This window comes from Meles meles, chromosome 1 (genome assembly GCF_922984935.1).
Source record: "Meles meles chromosome 1, mMelMel3.1 paternal haplotype, whole genome shotgun sequence".
In the NCBI taxonomy this organism is placed as follows: Eukaryota; Metazoa; Chordata; class Mammalia; order Carnivora; family Mustelidae; genus Meles; species Meles meles.
The window spans coordinates 11,552,035-11,564,500 of NC_060066.1; the positions used below are offsets into that span (position 1 = coordinate 11,552,035).

At 56.2% G+C, this 12,466-nt stretch overlaps 1 protein-coding gene across 2 annotated transcripts in view; it reads left to right on the forward strand.

Moving 5' to 3' along the window:
- The first annotated feature begins 921 nt into the window (after window positions 1-921).
- Window positions 922-12,466, forward strand: part of CYRIB (CYFIP related Rac1 interactor B) — a 141,934-nt gene continuing 130,389 nt past the window's right edge. The window contains exon 1 of one of the 2 annotated variants that reach the window (XM_045977991.1): window positions 922-962. The gene's annotated coding sequence lies outside the window, so the exon portion shown is untranslated. The remainder of the gene's footprint in view (window positions 963-12,466) is intronic. The other variant, XM_045978030.1, reaches the window with a different exon arrangement.

The following is a 12,466-nucleotide window of genomic DNA, read 5'->3' on the forward strand; positions in this document are numbered from 1 at the left end:
CTCATGATGGCACCCGTACCCCCACTCTCTCTCCCCCTGTCCTGCTTTATTTTCCCTCATAGCATTTAGTCCCACCAGACACATCAGACATTTGCTTAGTGATTGCCCCCTTTCCCACGTCCCAGGCCAGCATTTTGTTTGGGTTCCCAGCTGTGTCCCCAGGGCCTAGAACAGTGCCGGCACTTAGTAGTCTCTCCATAAATATCTGTTGACGGCCGAATGTTGCGAATGTCCACGCTGTCACCGGCCCTGCCGCGAGGTGGGCCAGCCAGGGGTTGGCATCATTCCGTAGCACAGGGATGGGGGAAGCCGACCCAGGGCAGGACCCTACTGGCCTGGAAGGTTGGGAGGCTCCGGCTGAAGCTGGAGACCGGTCCTACAGGCTGTGACCTTGGGCCAGCCCGCGCCTCCTGGGGCTGGGGTTTGCTGGTCTGGGTCAGGGGGGCGTCGAGGACCCCCCGACCCCGGCCTCGGCAGCGCGCCCCACGCACCGGCTCCCCCGCCTGCGGTGACTCGCCCAAGGTCACCCCTCCGCGGCCCCCCGACCCCCGGCCCCCGCAGCGCGTTTTGGGGTGGGGGCCGGCGCGGGGCGGTCCCGGGGCGCCGCGCGCGCTGACGCTGGGCCCCGCGATGCGGCGGGGACGGGGCGCGGGGGGGAGGCGGCGTCGGCGAGCGTCCTCCTTTTGTGCGAGCGCCGGCGGCTCGGCTTCTCGAAGGTAAACAGCGTTTCCTCTTCCTCCTCGAGGCGTCTCTTCCTTTTATAGTTATTTCTCGCCTGGCACTGGCCGGGGCCGCTGCTGCCGCTGCTACTGCTGCCGCCGCGGCGGGGGCCGCTCGCGAACCTGTGGCGGTGACGTGAGACCGGCCAACCCGGAAACGGCGGCGGCGGCACCCGAGGCTCCGAGGCTCCTGCGCTCCAGCGCCCGCGGCCGCGCTCCCCTCGCCGCTCGCCGGGCCGCCAGGTACGTGCCCGGGGCCCCGCCGCGCCGCCGCCCGGGCAGCCAGGCTCGCCCGCGCGCCCCCGGAGCCGCCTGCGCCCCGGCGCGGGTGCGGGTGCGGGCGCGGGGCGCGCGCGACGGGTGCGGGGATGGGGGTGCGGGCCGGGCGGGCGGCGGTGGGAGAGGGGGCGCCGCAGGGGCGGGGGCGGCGCGGGGGGCACCCGAGGACGCGGCGCGGGTTGGGGGGGAGGGCGGCGGGGCGCGGGGGGCGCACACGCCGCGGGGCCGCCGCCCGGGTCCACGCAGCTGCGGGGAGCGCGCGGAGGGGGCCCGCGCCGGGAGAGAGGGGGCGCTCGGGGTGGCTCCCCACCCTCCCCCGAGACCCCTCCTGCGAGCCAGGTGAGGGCGCTGGGTCCAGCCCCGGCGCAGTGCAGCCCCCAGCCCAGTTGCACGGGGGGCTGGAAGCCAGTCGCCTCGAATAGAGGAACTAGAGGGGTGAGCAAAATCTCCATTGGCCTTAAGACTTCCTCCTGGGGTAACCACCCGCCTGTGTTTAAAGAGCACTTCCTCTTTGCCCTTTATCTTTTCATCATCTTTTTTTTTTTTTTTTTTTTTAAATGGAAGTTCAGGGCAACCGGGTGGACGCGCTCTTGCAGCCTGCAGGGCTTCCCTGGGGCTACGGTCACAACAGCGGGTCTCGAACCTGTGTGTCCTGTGTTGAGGGTAGGAGGAAAGAGGAACCCTGACTTCTCTTGTGGGAGTCTGGGGGCGGGGGTGGGGGGCGGCTTTGGTCCCCACCCTGCTGCAAGAAATGGAGCCGATGGGGGAGGGGTTGAGCGGGAAGGAGGCCCCGCTGGGGAGTATCACGTGGACTTTGCACCCATGTTTAATTCCTGGCCCTGCCACCCTCCTAGCTGTGTGACCTTGGACAAATCGCTTACCCTCTCTGAGTCTTAGCTGGCTGGCTGCCAAAGGGGTGCTTTGAGTAGGGCCTGGAGAAAGTGAGCGTGGACTTCCTGGCCTGGAGGGGGCGCAGTCCTGGGAAGGGTCATTGCCACTCGCCTCCCCTCCCATTCCTGCACCCCCACCGCCTAGAAGGTGTCCCTGGGCACATGGGAGGCTCCGGGCAGATATTTGTGAAATGAAGAGCTGGGTGGTGAATTTTAAGCTGCCAGTGCGGGTGAGTCTGCGTATTGGCATCCTTGCCCAGGAACAGCCGCCCCGCAGTCCTCAGAGAGCCACATTTTGCCACCTGGGATCTGTGTAATCCATCCCTTCCCTGGAGGAGGATTATCTTGTGAAAATATTGATTCCTTGTGAAAGGAGCTTAAACTCTGACTTGGAGCCTCGGCTATTCTTGAAAGATTGCGTTCTGTGGAAATGGAAGGGAAGCATCATTTTGATTGTCACTGCCAGATGACTGTCCGAGGAGGGCTGCCAGAGCTAACAGCTGGGCTGTTTTCCCAGACTTGGGGGTTCCTGGTAAACATGGAGGAAGCCAGCGAGAGGTGGGTTTCTTCCTTGGTGGGGCATGGGGCAGTGGTCAGCTGGCCCGAGTTTTCTTTCCGGGGAGGCACATTGGAATTTGCATTTTGCAGATCTTGCTAGACTTTCGGCGTGGGGAGAAGCAGCGCGTGTGCTGAAGGAGACCAGGGAGGATTAGGCACAGGGGGACCTGGAAATGGCCTTCACATAAAGGCCGGGTATGGGTTTCTACACCTCACTTTGGGAGATTTTTCAGGTAATTTTGCTTTCTTTGACAGCCGGCCCTTCTCCCTCAGCTCCCAAAGCCTTCGTGCTCCTCTCTTAGGATCTCAGCTTTGGCTTTTTTCGCATCTGGAGGGCAGGAGGTGAGCCTGGGTGCTCCTGTCGTTGTTAAGAGGCAGGAGCAGGCGCTTTTATGCAGCAGCCTGGTGCCGTTTGAACACGGGCAGATTCATTTTTAAGACGTGGGGTGCTCACGATTACCTGTCACAGAGAGGTTTTATTCTTACTTTGCAAGACTTCACGAGGGTGTGGGACTTGGGCCTAGACCCTCATCCAAGAGGCAGCTGACTCAGGATCCTTGCCCGTCTTCCATCCACAGCGCGCTCTCCCTTTTTTCTGTGGGCTCTGCTCCCTTCTGAATGGCCTTTGTGTTTCCCCTGGCACCTGGCAGGCTGTCTGGCATGTGCTTGGGTACACGGTACACGTTTTGTGACAGACGAACAAAAGAGGGATGGTTTCCTCCTTGTTCTCTACGGAGGTACATTCGGTCTCCATCTCAAGGTCAGGGCACTGGCCCGTAGGTGACCTTGAGATTGTTCTCTGGCAGTTCCTCCCAAGTGCATTTTGATTCCCTGTTCTGGAATCCCAGTCTCTGACAGCTCTTGCTTCAGGATCCAGACCGTGGCAGGAGGGACTCTAGAGGGACACCGGTGTCCCGTGGCCTTGGGCTGAGCCACCTCCTTGTTTGGGGAGACCCCCGTCTCGTGGCTTCGGCAGCCTAGGACTTGGCCGTCTTCAGGGAAAGCATGTCCCAGCGAGCGCTGTGGAGGCAGTGGTGTGTCAGTGACGAATCAGATTTAAAAGGGGTCCAGTGTAGCTACACACTGGTCTGGCAGCCTTAGAGAGGTTGATACACTCCTGGACCCCCGTGAACGGGTAAAATCATCCCTGCTCCTGCCAGTCCACTTCCACAGGCTCCTGAGTCAGAGGGCAAGACCCAAAACCACACATGCACTTTTGCCTCTTACTGCCCCGTCAGCCTGTCGCCAAGGGTCAGAGCCTCAGTGTTCTCATCTGTTAAATGGGACCGTTCAGCTGGATGGCAATTCTCATCTGTTTCCTCAGCTGGAGCCTCTCAAAGGCCAGACGCATTTCTCTGTTTCAACTTGACTTGGAACTTCTCCAGATAAGTAAATTGAGGCGAGAGGGGGACTGGCTGATTTTATTCTTTTTCACCTTCCCTGTCTGGGACACTTGATACAGGCCCGATGATTGTTAAGATGGTGTTTCTCATCCATTTCCGAGGGCAAAGGTCTTTTTCTCCCCGACTCGCTCATAAAGTTAACTCTTGGTGTGCTCCTGGCCCTCACTTCCTGTGTTCTCATCACCTTCGCACGGACGCCTTCCAGCTCTCGCAGCAACGCCCGAGTCCCTCCGATTCTCAGAGGGGCAAAGGTCCCACTGCTTGGCAATGAAGTGTTTGATGGTCTGAAAAGGAGGAGCCAGCCTCACCAGTTGAAAGAAAGAGTAACTTTGTAGCCAAGAGCATGTGAAGTTAAGGGCAATTCTACTTTTCCCGTCCTTTTCTGCTTATGGTGGCTGGTGGGTATGGCCTTCGGGCCCAGACTGCCTGGGTTCACATCCTGGTTCTGCTGCTTACTAGCTCTGCAATTTTGAGCAAGGTCTGTCCTCTCTCTCTGGGCCTCCTTCAGCTTGGACATGAGGGTTGTCATGAAGAACAACTCTGACATCTCGCGCGCCTCCCAGCTTGGGGCATGGCACATAGGGGGTGCTCCGTCAGTGTGGGTTCCTCTCTCCCCCTCCCTGGGGCTCTTTCCATCCCCATCCCTGTCCCATTGTCCTGTCCCTCTACTGTTCCCCTGGGAGTTGAGCCCTGGGCTCGCAGCAACTTCCGAGATTGCAGTTCAAGGCTCCATGCTTTCCAGAACCAACGTTGACTGGCCGTCATACGGTGCTTCCACTGAATGGGAAGATAATTGTACCAGAGCTTGTCAAGAAGAGTAAATCGGGGAGTCACTGAGTTTACGTTCGTCCCATTGATTTTTTTTTCTCCTTTCCAAAGACTTACTAGCTGCCATCTGCTCTGAGGGAAGGAGACATCATGTTCATAAATATATAAATAATCGAAGTCAACGAGGAGATTTGTTTAAAGAAGTGTGGCTCAGAGTGATTTTAATAAATATTTAAGATGATCCGATACCATTAGGGGAATTGCAGGGTTTATTAAAAAACGGGAAACATGTTTTGGAAAAGTTTCTTTTCTTTCCAAGTTGAATAAATGTCAAGAGGAGGGAATGAAGGAGAAGCACTTTCTGAGCAGGGACTCAGGGCCCGTGAGGGAGGTGGCCTGCCGATCTGCTTGTCTCTGTTGGGGACATTGGCAGCTGGACGGTCATCCATTTATAGGGGCTGATGGGTGAGGAGGGCGGCGGTAGCCATCCACAGAGCCGAGGGTAAGGGGCCTCAACATTTTGGAGAGCTGCTGGAGCTTCCTTGAGCCTCGGGGGGGCGGGGGGTGGGGAGCCAGCAGGTAACACATGCCAGGAATTACCCTAGGGCCTGTACATTTCAGATCCTGTTTTGAGAATCTGCGGCAGTCTTCTAGAAGGTTCCTAAGACAATTCTCTTTTGGTTAATGGCAGGCTACATTTTAGGGAGTCCTACTAAGGTCCATAAGTTGGGAGGCTTCTAGGGGGTCAAAGCAAGGGATGTGGGGTGGGGGCAAGTCAGAGACAGGGAGCATCTTGGAACAGTGCTTCCCAAACTGGAGTGTGCCCCCCAATCACTTGGGGTTCCTTTGCAGATTCTGAGTCAGAAGTTGGGGTGCGCCGAGATTCTGCATTCCTTATGCTTTCCCATGGGAAGCTCTGGTCCGTGGGCCGCACTTTGAGTCGGGAGAGCATGGAGGCCCCCACCCCCTCATTCACGCAGGACCTGGACTGCCCTGGGTGTGCATCTGAGTATGACACCCGAGGGCCCGAAGGCCCCGACGATTCCGTTAGTGGAAGAGGCATCCATGCCCATAAGACATTCGATTAGTAAGATGGAGGCCTAGAACTGAGGCCAGTGAGAACACAGAGGCGTGGCAAGACGAGAGCCCTCCTTTATCTACCACAAGACCTGTGTCCTCAGAGCAGCTGAGGCGGGGAGGGAAGCAGTGCGAGCGCAACAGGTCTTCACACGTGGTTTGGGCTGGAAGGATTGAGCAGGAAGCTCATGCTCAGAGCATCGGGGTTAGGCCTCTAGTACTCTGAATTTAGCAGATGAGGGAACTGGGACCTAGAAGAGGAAGCATCTTGCTCAAGAGGCCAGATCAGGCCCGGAACCCAGGTCCTAGCTGGACCCCTCCACATGGCTCCCCAGTGGCTGCCCATGGGTGTCTTGGGTGGTCCCCGGTGCAAAGAAGCCCCAACCCAGGGGCTGGTGCCTGCTGGGTGTCCTGTTCCAGCTCGGGGTATCAGTGCTGGTGACCTTTCTTCAGCGGAGGACTGAGCACATAAACCCTCAGTGGAAAAGAAGGCCTGAGGCAGGAAAAGCAACAGAGTCAAGTTCACAAGCACTCAGAGACTGATGGCCCGCGTGCCCCTCCCCCCCAGCACCTTCAGGTGTGGGGAGTCCAGTGGGGTGCATTCACTCGGAGGAATCCAGGTCGGGAGGAGACTTGGGCAGCGGGAGCCTTTGCTCCTCTGCGTCCTGGGACTGGCTCTGTCTGGCCACTTGGAGCTCTTTGGAATTGAAACCCAGTGCCCACTCAGCAGACCCTGTTGCCCCATGGAACTCCAGGAGCCCCAGCCCTGCTGCTCAGCATTGGTGTGACCTTGGGCCAGACCCGCCCCTTGGTGGGCCAGGGCTTGTCAGGGCCGAAGCTGGACTGACAACGGCCAGCTCTCTGGGTGGTTTGAAGGACTCAGGAGGGCAGTGTGCAGGAGAGCTGCTAGCCAGCCCCTGGCAGAAACCCTCCCCAAAGGTCCCCCTCACCTAGGACCTCATCACAGGTGAGCGAGGACCGATCTGTCCATTGCAAGTTGCCGGCCAGGGCCATCCTCTTGGCAGAGGTGCAAGGTATGGATTGATGGGAGGCGGGTGTTTCTTCAAGATAACATCTCACTGCTGCGGTGGCTTTGTGGAAGACCAGACGCTATGGTTGGCCCCTCTTGGAGTCTCCCTTGACAGGGGACACTGGCAGGGTGCAGAACGGGGCGTCTGGGGTCGCCCCCAGCGCCCGTGCCGTGCAGTCTGGCAGGTTGCACAACCCCCTTGGGCATCCCCGTGCCTGCTTTGCAGCTTTGTTGTGGCTCTTGCATCAGAAGAGGTCTGAGTGTGGCTGGCTCAGGGCCTGACGGCTGAGAGGTGCTCTGGAGTTCAAGGCCGCGATCCACACAGCCTGGGAGACTGGGGCTCTGGGAGAAGAGCCCGCCTACCAGTGGAGGCTTTTCCTGCGAGTCCCTGCAGGGCCCCAGCTTTACTCAAAACCAGAGTTGAAGTCGAATGCAGAAGACGATGTGGAAGTGAAACTTGGTCAGTAACATCCTAAAATGTCTGCTCTGCTCCCCGGAACTCTGGCTTTGTGTACTGCTCTGAGCCCCAAGGCACCAGACGCCAGGCCGCGTGCCCAAGATCACAGGGGCCTGTGAATGGAAGCTGAGTGATCTTTTCCGGTCCTTTCTGAGCGTGTTTTCACTATCAGTGTTCAGCTTGTCATGGGGAAGCTGGGTGTATCCTGTCCTTCAGTGACTCTCATTAAGTGAGCCCTACTATGTGCCGGGCCTGGTGAGGGCTCTGTGTGGGGATACACAGTGTGGGTCCCCCTGCCACCCACACAAGGCCCTAAGGGTGTGTGCAGTTTGAGAAGGAAGGTTTTGTTCCCTCGGGCTACCCAGGCCCAGCCTCCTGCGTCACCCCGCCCTAGGCCCATTCTTGTAACCCAGGAACTGGAGATGCTCTCTGGCTGGGTTTGGGGACAGGATAGCAGGGAGAGTCCTTTCCAACCCTTTGTGCAGGCTTTTATGGCCCAGGCAAAAGCCTCCTGGATCGTAGGGCTCCCATGAGCACTGTGTGGTAGGTTTTGTAATTTTGTTTTGTGTCGATCTCCCCTGGAATGATAACAGCTTTCCCTGTTGAGCGTGGACAACGTGTATTTGCGTATTTTATTTCTTACAGTCACAGGACCTGTGTGAGGCAGGTTGTGTTGTCCCCATCTCACAGGTGAGGACGGCGAGAAACTCAGAGCTGGAAGGAAAACGTAGCCCGCCAGCTGGAGTGCCCCCCTGCCATTCTGACTACCTCCTTCAAGTGAACCTCGGCCTTGACTCCAAAAATGTCCGAAGGGAGCTGTCTGCAAAGAGTAGCCACACAGCTGCTCGGTGCCGCTTGGAAGGGGGTGGTTTTCGTGGGAGGCATCTCGGCCACCACCGTGGCCAGAACCGCCAGCCGGTCAAGGAAGGTCAGAATTCATAGAGTACTCTTGCAAATAGAGGGGTGACTTGGGCTAATTTGAGTGGTGAGGGGTTTTTTTTTTGTTTTTTTTTTTTTTTGGTAAATTCAGTGTGAAACTGACTCACACTATTAATACACCTCTTGATGCATTTGGTGTTGGGATTTGCAGCACATCGCACGGTCTGCGGGCACCCCCACAAGAGAGAGATTTGGCGGGGAGATAGGTGCTGTGGGTTCATGCTTTGGCAGGGGGTTGAATTTGAAAGGAAAATCTCCGTGTTTGGACACTGGTCATTGTAGCCTTGAGAAAATAAGCGACATAGTATTAAAACGTCTGCTGGCTCCTCCCATCCATTTTCAGTATGTGAACTTGCCAGAACATTCTGTATGCGCGTTCCCGCTTCCCCAGTCCTCCTTTCATCTGACGCAATGGGGGGTGCTTAAGCTTCCTGGGTGGAAGGGCCAAGAAGCCGCCTTGTTAACGAGCTCTTTCAGGTGATTGTGGTGCAGAGGATCCTGTTAGAGACTCAGTTGGAGAACCCTCAGGTACTGTCGTGTCTTACCCCCGTACCATCTGTTTCTGACTCGGGGTGTGCTGCGGGAGAGGTGGCTGGTGTTCAGAAGGAAAGGACATTGAAGATCACCTAGTCCCATCCTTCCCAGGCTTTTTCAGGCATGGCTCACCTAGGAAAGAGACCCTGTAAGGCGTGGGTCAGGAGCTGGGCGGTAAGAGAGGACATGTCTCCTAGCTGGAGGTGACTCGTTCCAGGGCCACCTGCCCGCAGTGCTGAGGAGGTCAGCATGTCAACACAGGGGGCTGTTGTCTGGAAATCCCAGCTGGGCAGCGCTGATTCTTCTCTGACGTGGGACCTGTTCAGACAGCCAGCGGAGGCCCAGGGAGGCGATGGGAGTGGCAGGACTTTGAGGGTCATCCAGGCCAGTCTTGGAAAGGATGAGGGAGCAGGCCAGGGAGGGGAAAGGCCGGCTGAGGGCTGCACAGCTGGCTTGGGGCCCAGCGCGAGCCTGTCCTTGGTAGGCAGGGTATAAAGCAGGGGCCCTCCTCCCGGCCCTGGCTGGCCTGGGAGGCCTGGTTTCCTGTTGTGATCTGAGACTGATTCTCTGTCTCTACCTAACTGACGATACACCCTCACGACCTCAGAGCTCCGAAGGAGAGGAGAGCTTACGTAGCAGAGTCACGTCTTTTTTTTTTTTTTTAAAAGATTTTATTTATTTATTTGACAGACAGAGATCACAAATAGGCAGAGAGGCAGACAGAGAGAATGAGAGGGAAGCAGGCTCCCTGCTGAGCGGAGAGCCCGATGTGGGACTCGATCCCAGGACCCTGAGATCATGACCTGAGCTGAAGGCAGTGGCTTAAACCACTGAGCCACCCAGGTGCCCGCAGAGTCACGTCTTAATCAGGTCTTCCAGAAGTCAGCACGCCACGGTGAAAATGATGTCGGACGGTCTCCTGGTTTGTCCCCGAGGGACAGTTTGCGCCCGTGTGGTTTCCTGTGTGTGACGCTGTGCAGTAACAGGAGTAAATGGAAGGCACAAACGGTAGTGTGTGATGTACAACTCGATACCATATCCAGAAAATAGAGCGAATCCAAACTAAGTACAACCAGGCAGAACACATTTTTACATTATTTAAAGTTTTATTATTACTTTATAAGATTTACTCATTTATTTGAGAGGGGAGGAAAAGCGAGTGTGCACGGGGCGGGGCGGGGCAGAGGGAGAGAGAGATTGTCAGGCTGACTCCCCACCCAGCCTGGAGACCGACGTGGGGCGAGATCACGACCTGAGCCAGAACTAAGAGTCGGACGCTTAACTAACTGACCACCAGGTGCCCCTTATTTAAACTTAAAAAAAAGAAAGAAAGAAAAGCGTTTGGCTGTTTGAGTAGAGCTGGATATGGCTGGGTTCAAGCAGGACGCGGTCGGATTCCACTCATGTTGTGGCGCGTCCGGGACTTCCTCGGAACACACAGCCGTCCTGACGCGGTGGTGGGCTGCGTCTGTTACGTGGTGCGGGATTCGTCCAGGGCTCTCTCCGGCTTGAGAGTGATTAACTTGGGAGAGAATTTTGGGGGGACCAGCCATCCTGCATTGTGCGTCAGACCCAGAGGACAGACAGAGGCGGCCTCTCTCAGTCTAGTGCGGCCTCACTTTTTTTTTTTTAATAAAAGGAAAGTCTCGGGTCCCAGCAACCCCCAGAGTGGGACCTTTATGACTGCCACTGATGCCGCAGTCTCGAGGAAGGGGTCCGGTGCCCCACTCTGGAGTTGATCTGAAAGGGCTCCTGGGCCCCTGAGGGACCCCAGCCTTGGGAGAGGACCCCGCTCCCCGAGACACTGCCTCCCAGTGGGACCTTCTCTTTCCCAAGCAGCGTTTCTCAAAGTTTCAGTGGTGAAATGCAGGGGAAGTGTAGAAAAACGACATTTGCATACTTGTGACTTTTCCCTAGACCTTCGCTTTGCAGAAATAAATGAGGAATAAACGAGGGATGACTTTTGGAGCGTCCCCAGCCCCCTTCCGCCAGCCACTCCCTTCACGACCAGGAATGTGGTTGGAAAATGTCTCTCTGAGGTAAATTGATCTTTGTCTCAAGACCTTGGACACTTAAAACCGAAAGAAAGGGAACCCAATCTTCCCTGCCCCATCACATTAAGTAGCTGTCGGGGCAGGAGGGAGGGAGTATTTGATTCCACTTGGGAGCTTATTCGTGTGTGTGTTATGGAGCTCCTGCTCTGCAGGGGGGAGCCGAAACACCCCTGAGAGTGCATGCGCTGATACACAGAGATTGGAATGTTCCGGAAGAGCTTGCTGCAGAGAAAACTCAGCGGGTGCCCCTGTCCCCATCCCATGATGCCTGTGAACAGTGTCTCTGTCCCATGAAGGCACCTGTGTCTTTTTGCTTGTGGCCAGCTGGGTCTTGCAGAGACCCTTCTGGAAACCAGGGCAATTCATGTCAAGAGCCATGAAGATATTTGTAACCTTTGACCCAGTGAATCTATTTCTTGGAAGCTTTCCTAAAGGAGCAATTAAAGATATGGACAGAATGTTGCGGAAAGATCACCAGCTCAGGGGGCACCTGGGTGGCTCAGTCGGTTGAGCTCTGACTCTTGGTTTCAGCTCAGGTAGGGATCCCCAGGTCCTGGGATCGAGCGCCCCATTGGGCTCTGTACTCAGAAGGGAGCCTGCTTGTGATTCTCTCTCTCTTCCTCTCCCTGTGCCCCTCCCCCTGCTCCTGCCCTCTCTCTCCCTCTCTCTAAAATAAATAAATACATCTTTAAAAAAAAAAAGATTGTCCATTTAGCCCCTTTTACAGTAACAGAATAAATTGGAAATAACCTAAGTGTCTGAAATGTACCAAGTACTTAGATCAGTTATCCTGCAGCCACTCAAATGAGGGTTCCAGAGTCTGGGAGGAAACTGAGAAAGCACTTATTTGTAGGAAAAACATTAGAAGAAAATATACACCAAGATGGCGTCCGAGGCTGTGCTAAGGGGATATGAATATGGATAAATTTCCTTTCTCTCTTTCATACATATTCTGCAATGTGGTTATGATATTACTTTGGAAGGAAACCTTCTTCTCTCCCCTCTTCTGTGTTCCTGTCTTGTCTCTTCTAAGAAACCTAGAACTCTGCTGTTTGCAGGGAAAGAAGGAAAAACCCATGTCTAGATCATTTTATAAATAGTATACGACAGAACAGAGCAGTCACTAGAACCGAGGCCCAGGCATCCCTGAGGTTAAAATGCGAACAGGCCTGGTGGGGGACTGGAAGACGGTTGGAGAAAGACAGCCAGTGGTAGTTCTTGAAGGTGCAGACGACCCCGAGCAGAGCCTTCTCGACCCCTGGGGAAGGAGCCACTGTCGCCCTTTGATAAAGGAGGTCACCTGGGGTCAGAGGTCCTGTGACTTTTCACCCCCCCAACACCCCCCCGCCCCCGTCAGCGACTGATGGCGTGAAGGGCATCTGGGGACACTACAATGCCGGCCACTCTCATCAAGGCCCGTGAAAGCTACTTTCAGGGAGAGGTGAGGTGATTGACAGCTTGCCGGGAAGAGTACCAGAATGTTTTCTGTTCAGGTGGTGCAGGGTCTGTAAGGGCCACAGTGAGCTTCTGGTTCAGATGGAGGGAGTCGTGGTCCAGCGCGTTCTTAGTGACTTCCGTGCACAAGCACGAGGTCCCCTCCGTCCCCCACCACCCCCGCATCCTGGGGGAGGGGGTGCCTTGACCTCGCGGGAGTGGATCGCTCTTCAGAAGCTGCAGCCTGTGCTCTGTGGCAGGACGCAGGGGGCACGGAAAGGATGCGTCAGCCTTCTTCTGAGAAACCCAGAAGGAGCAGCCCCA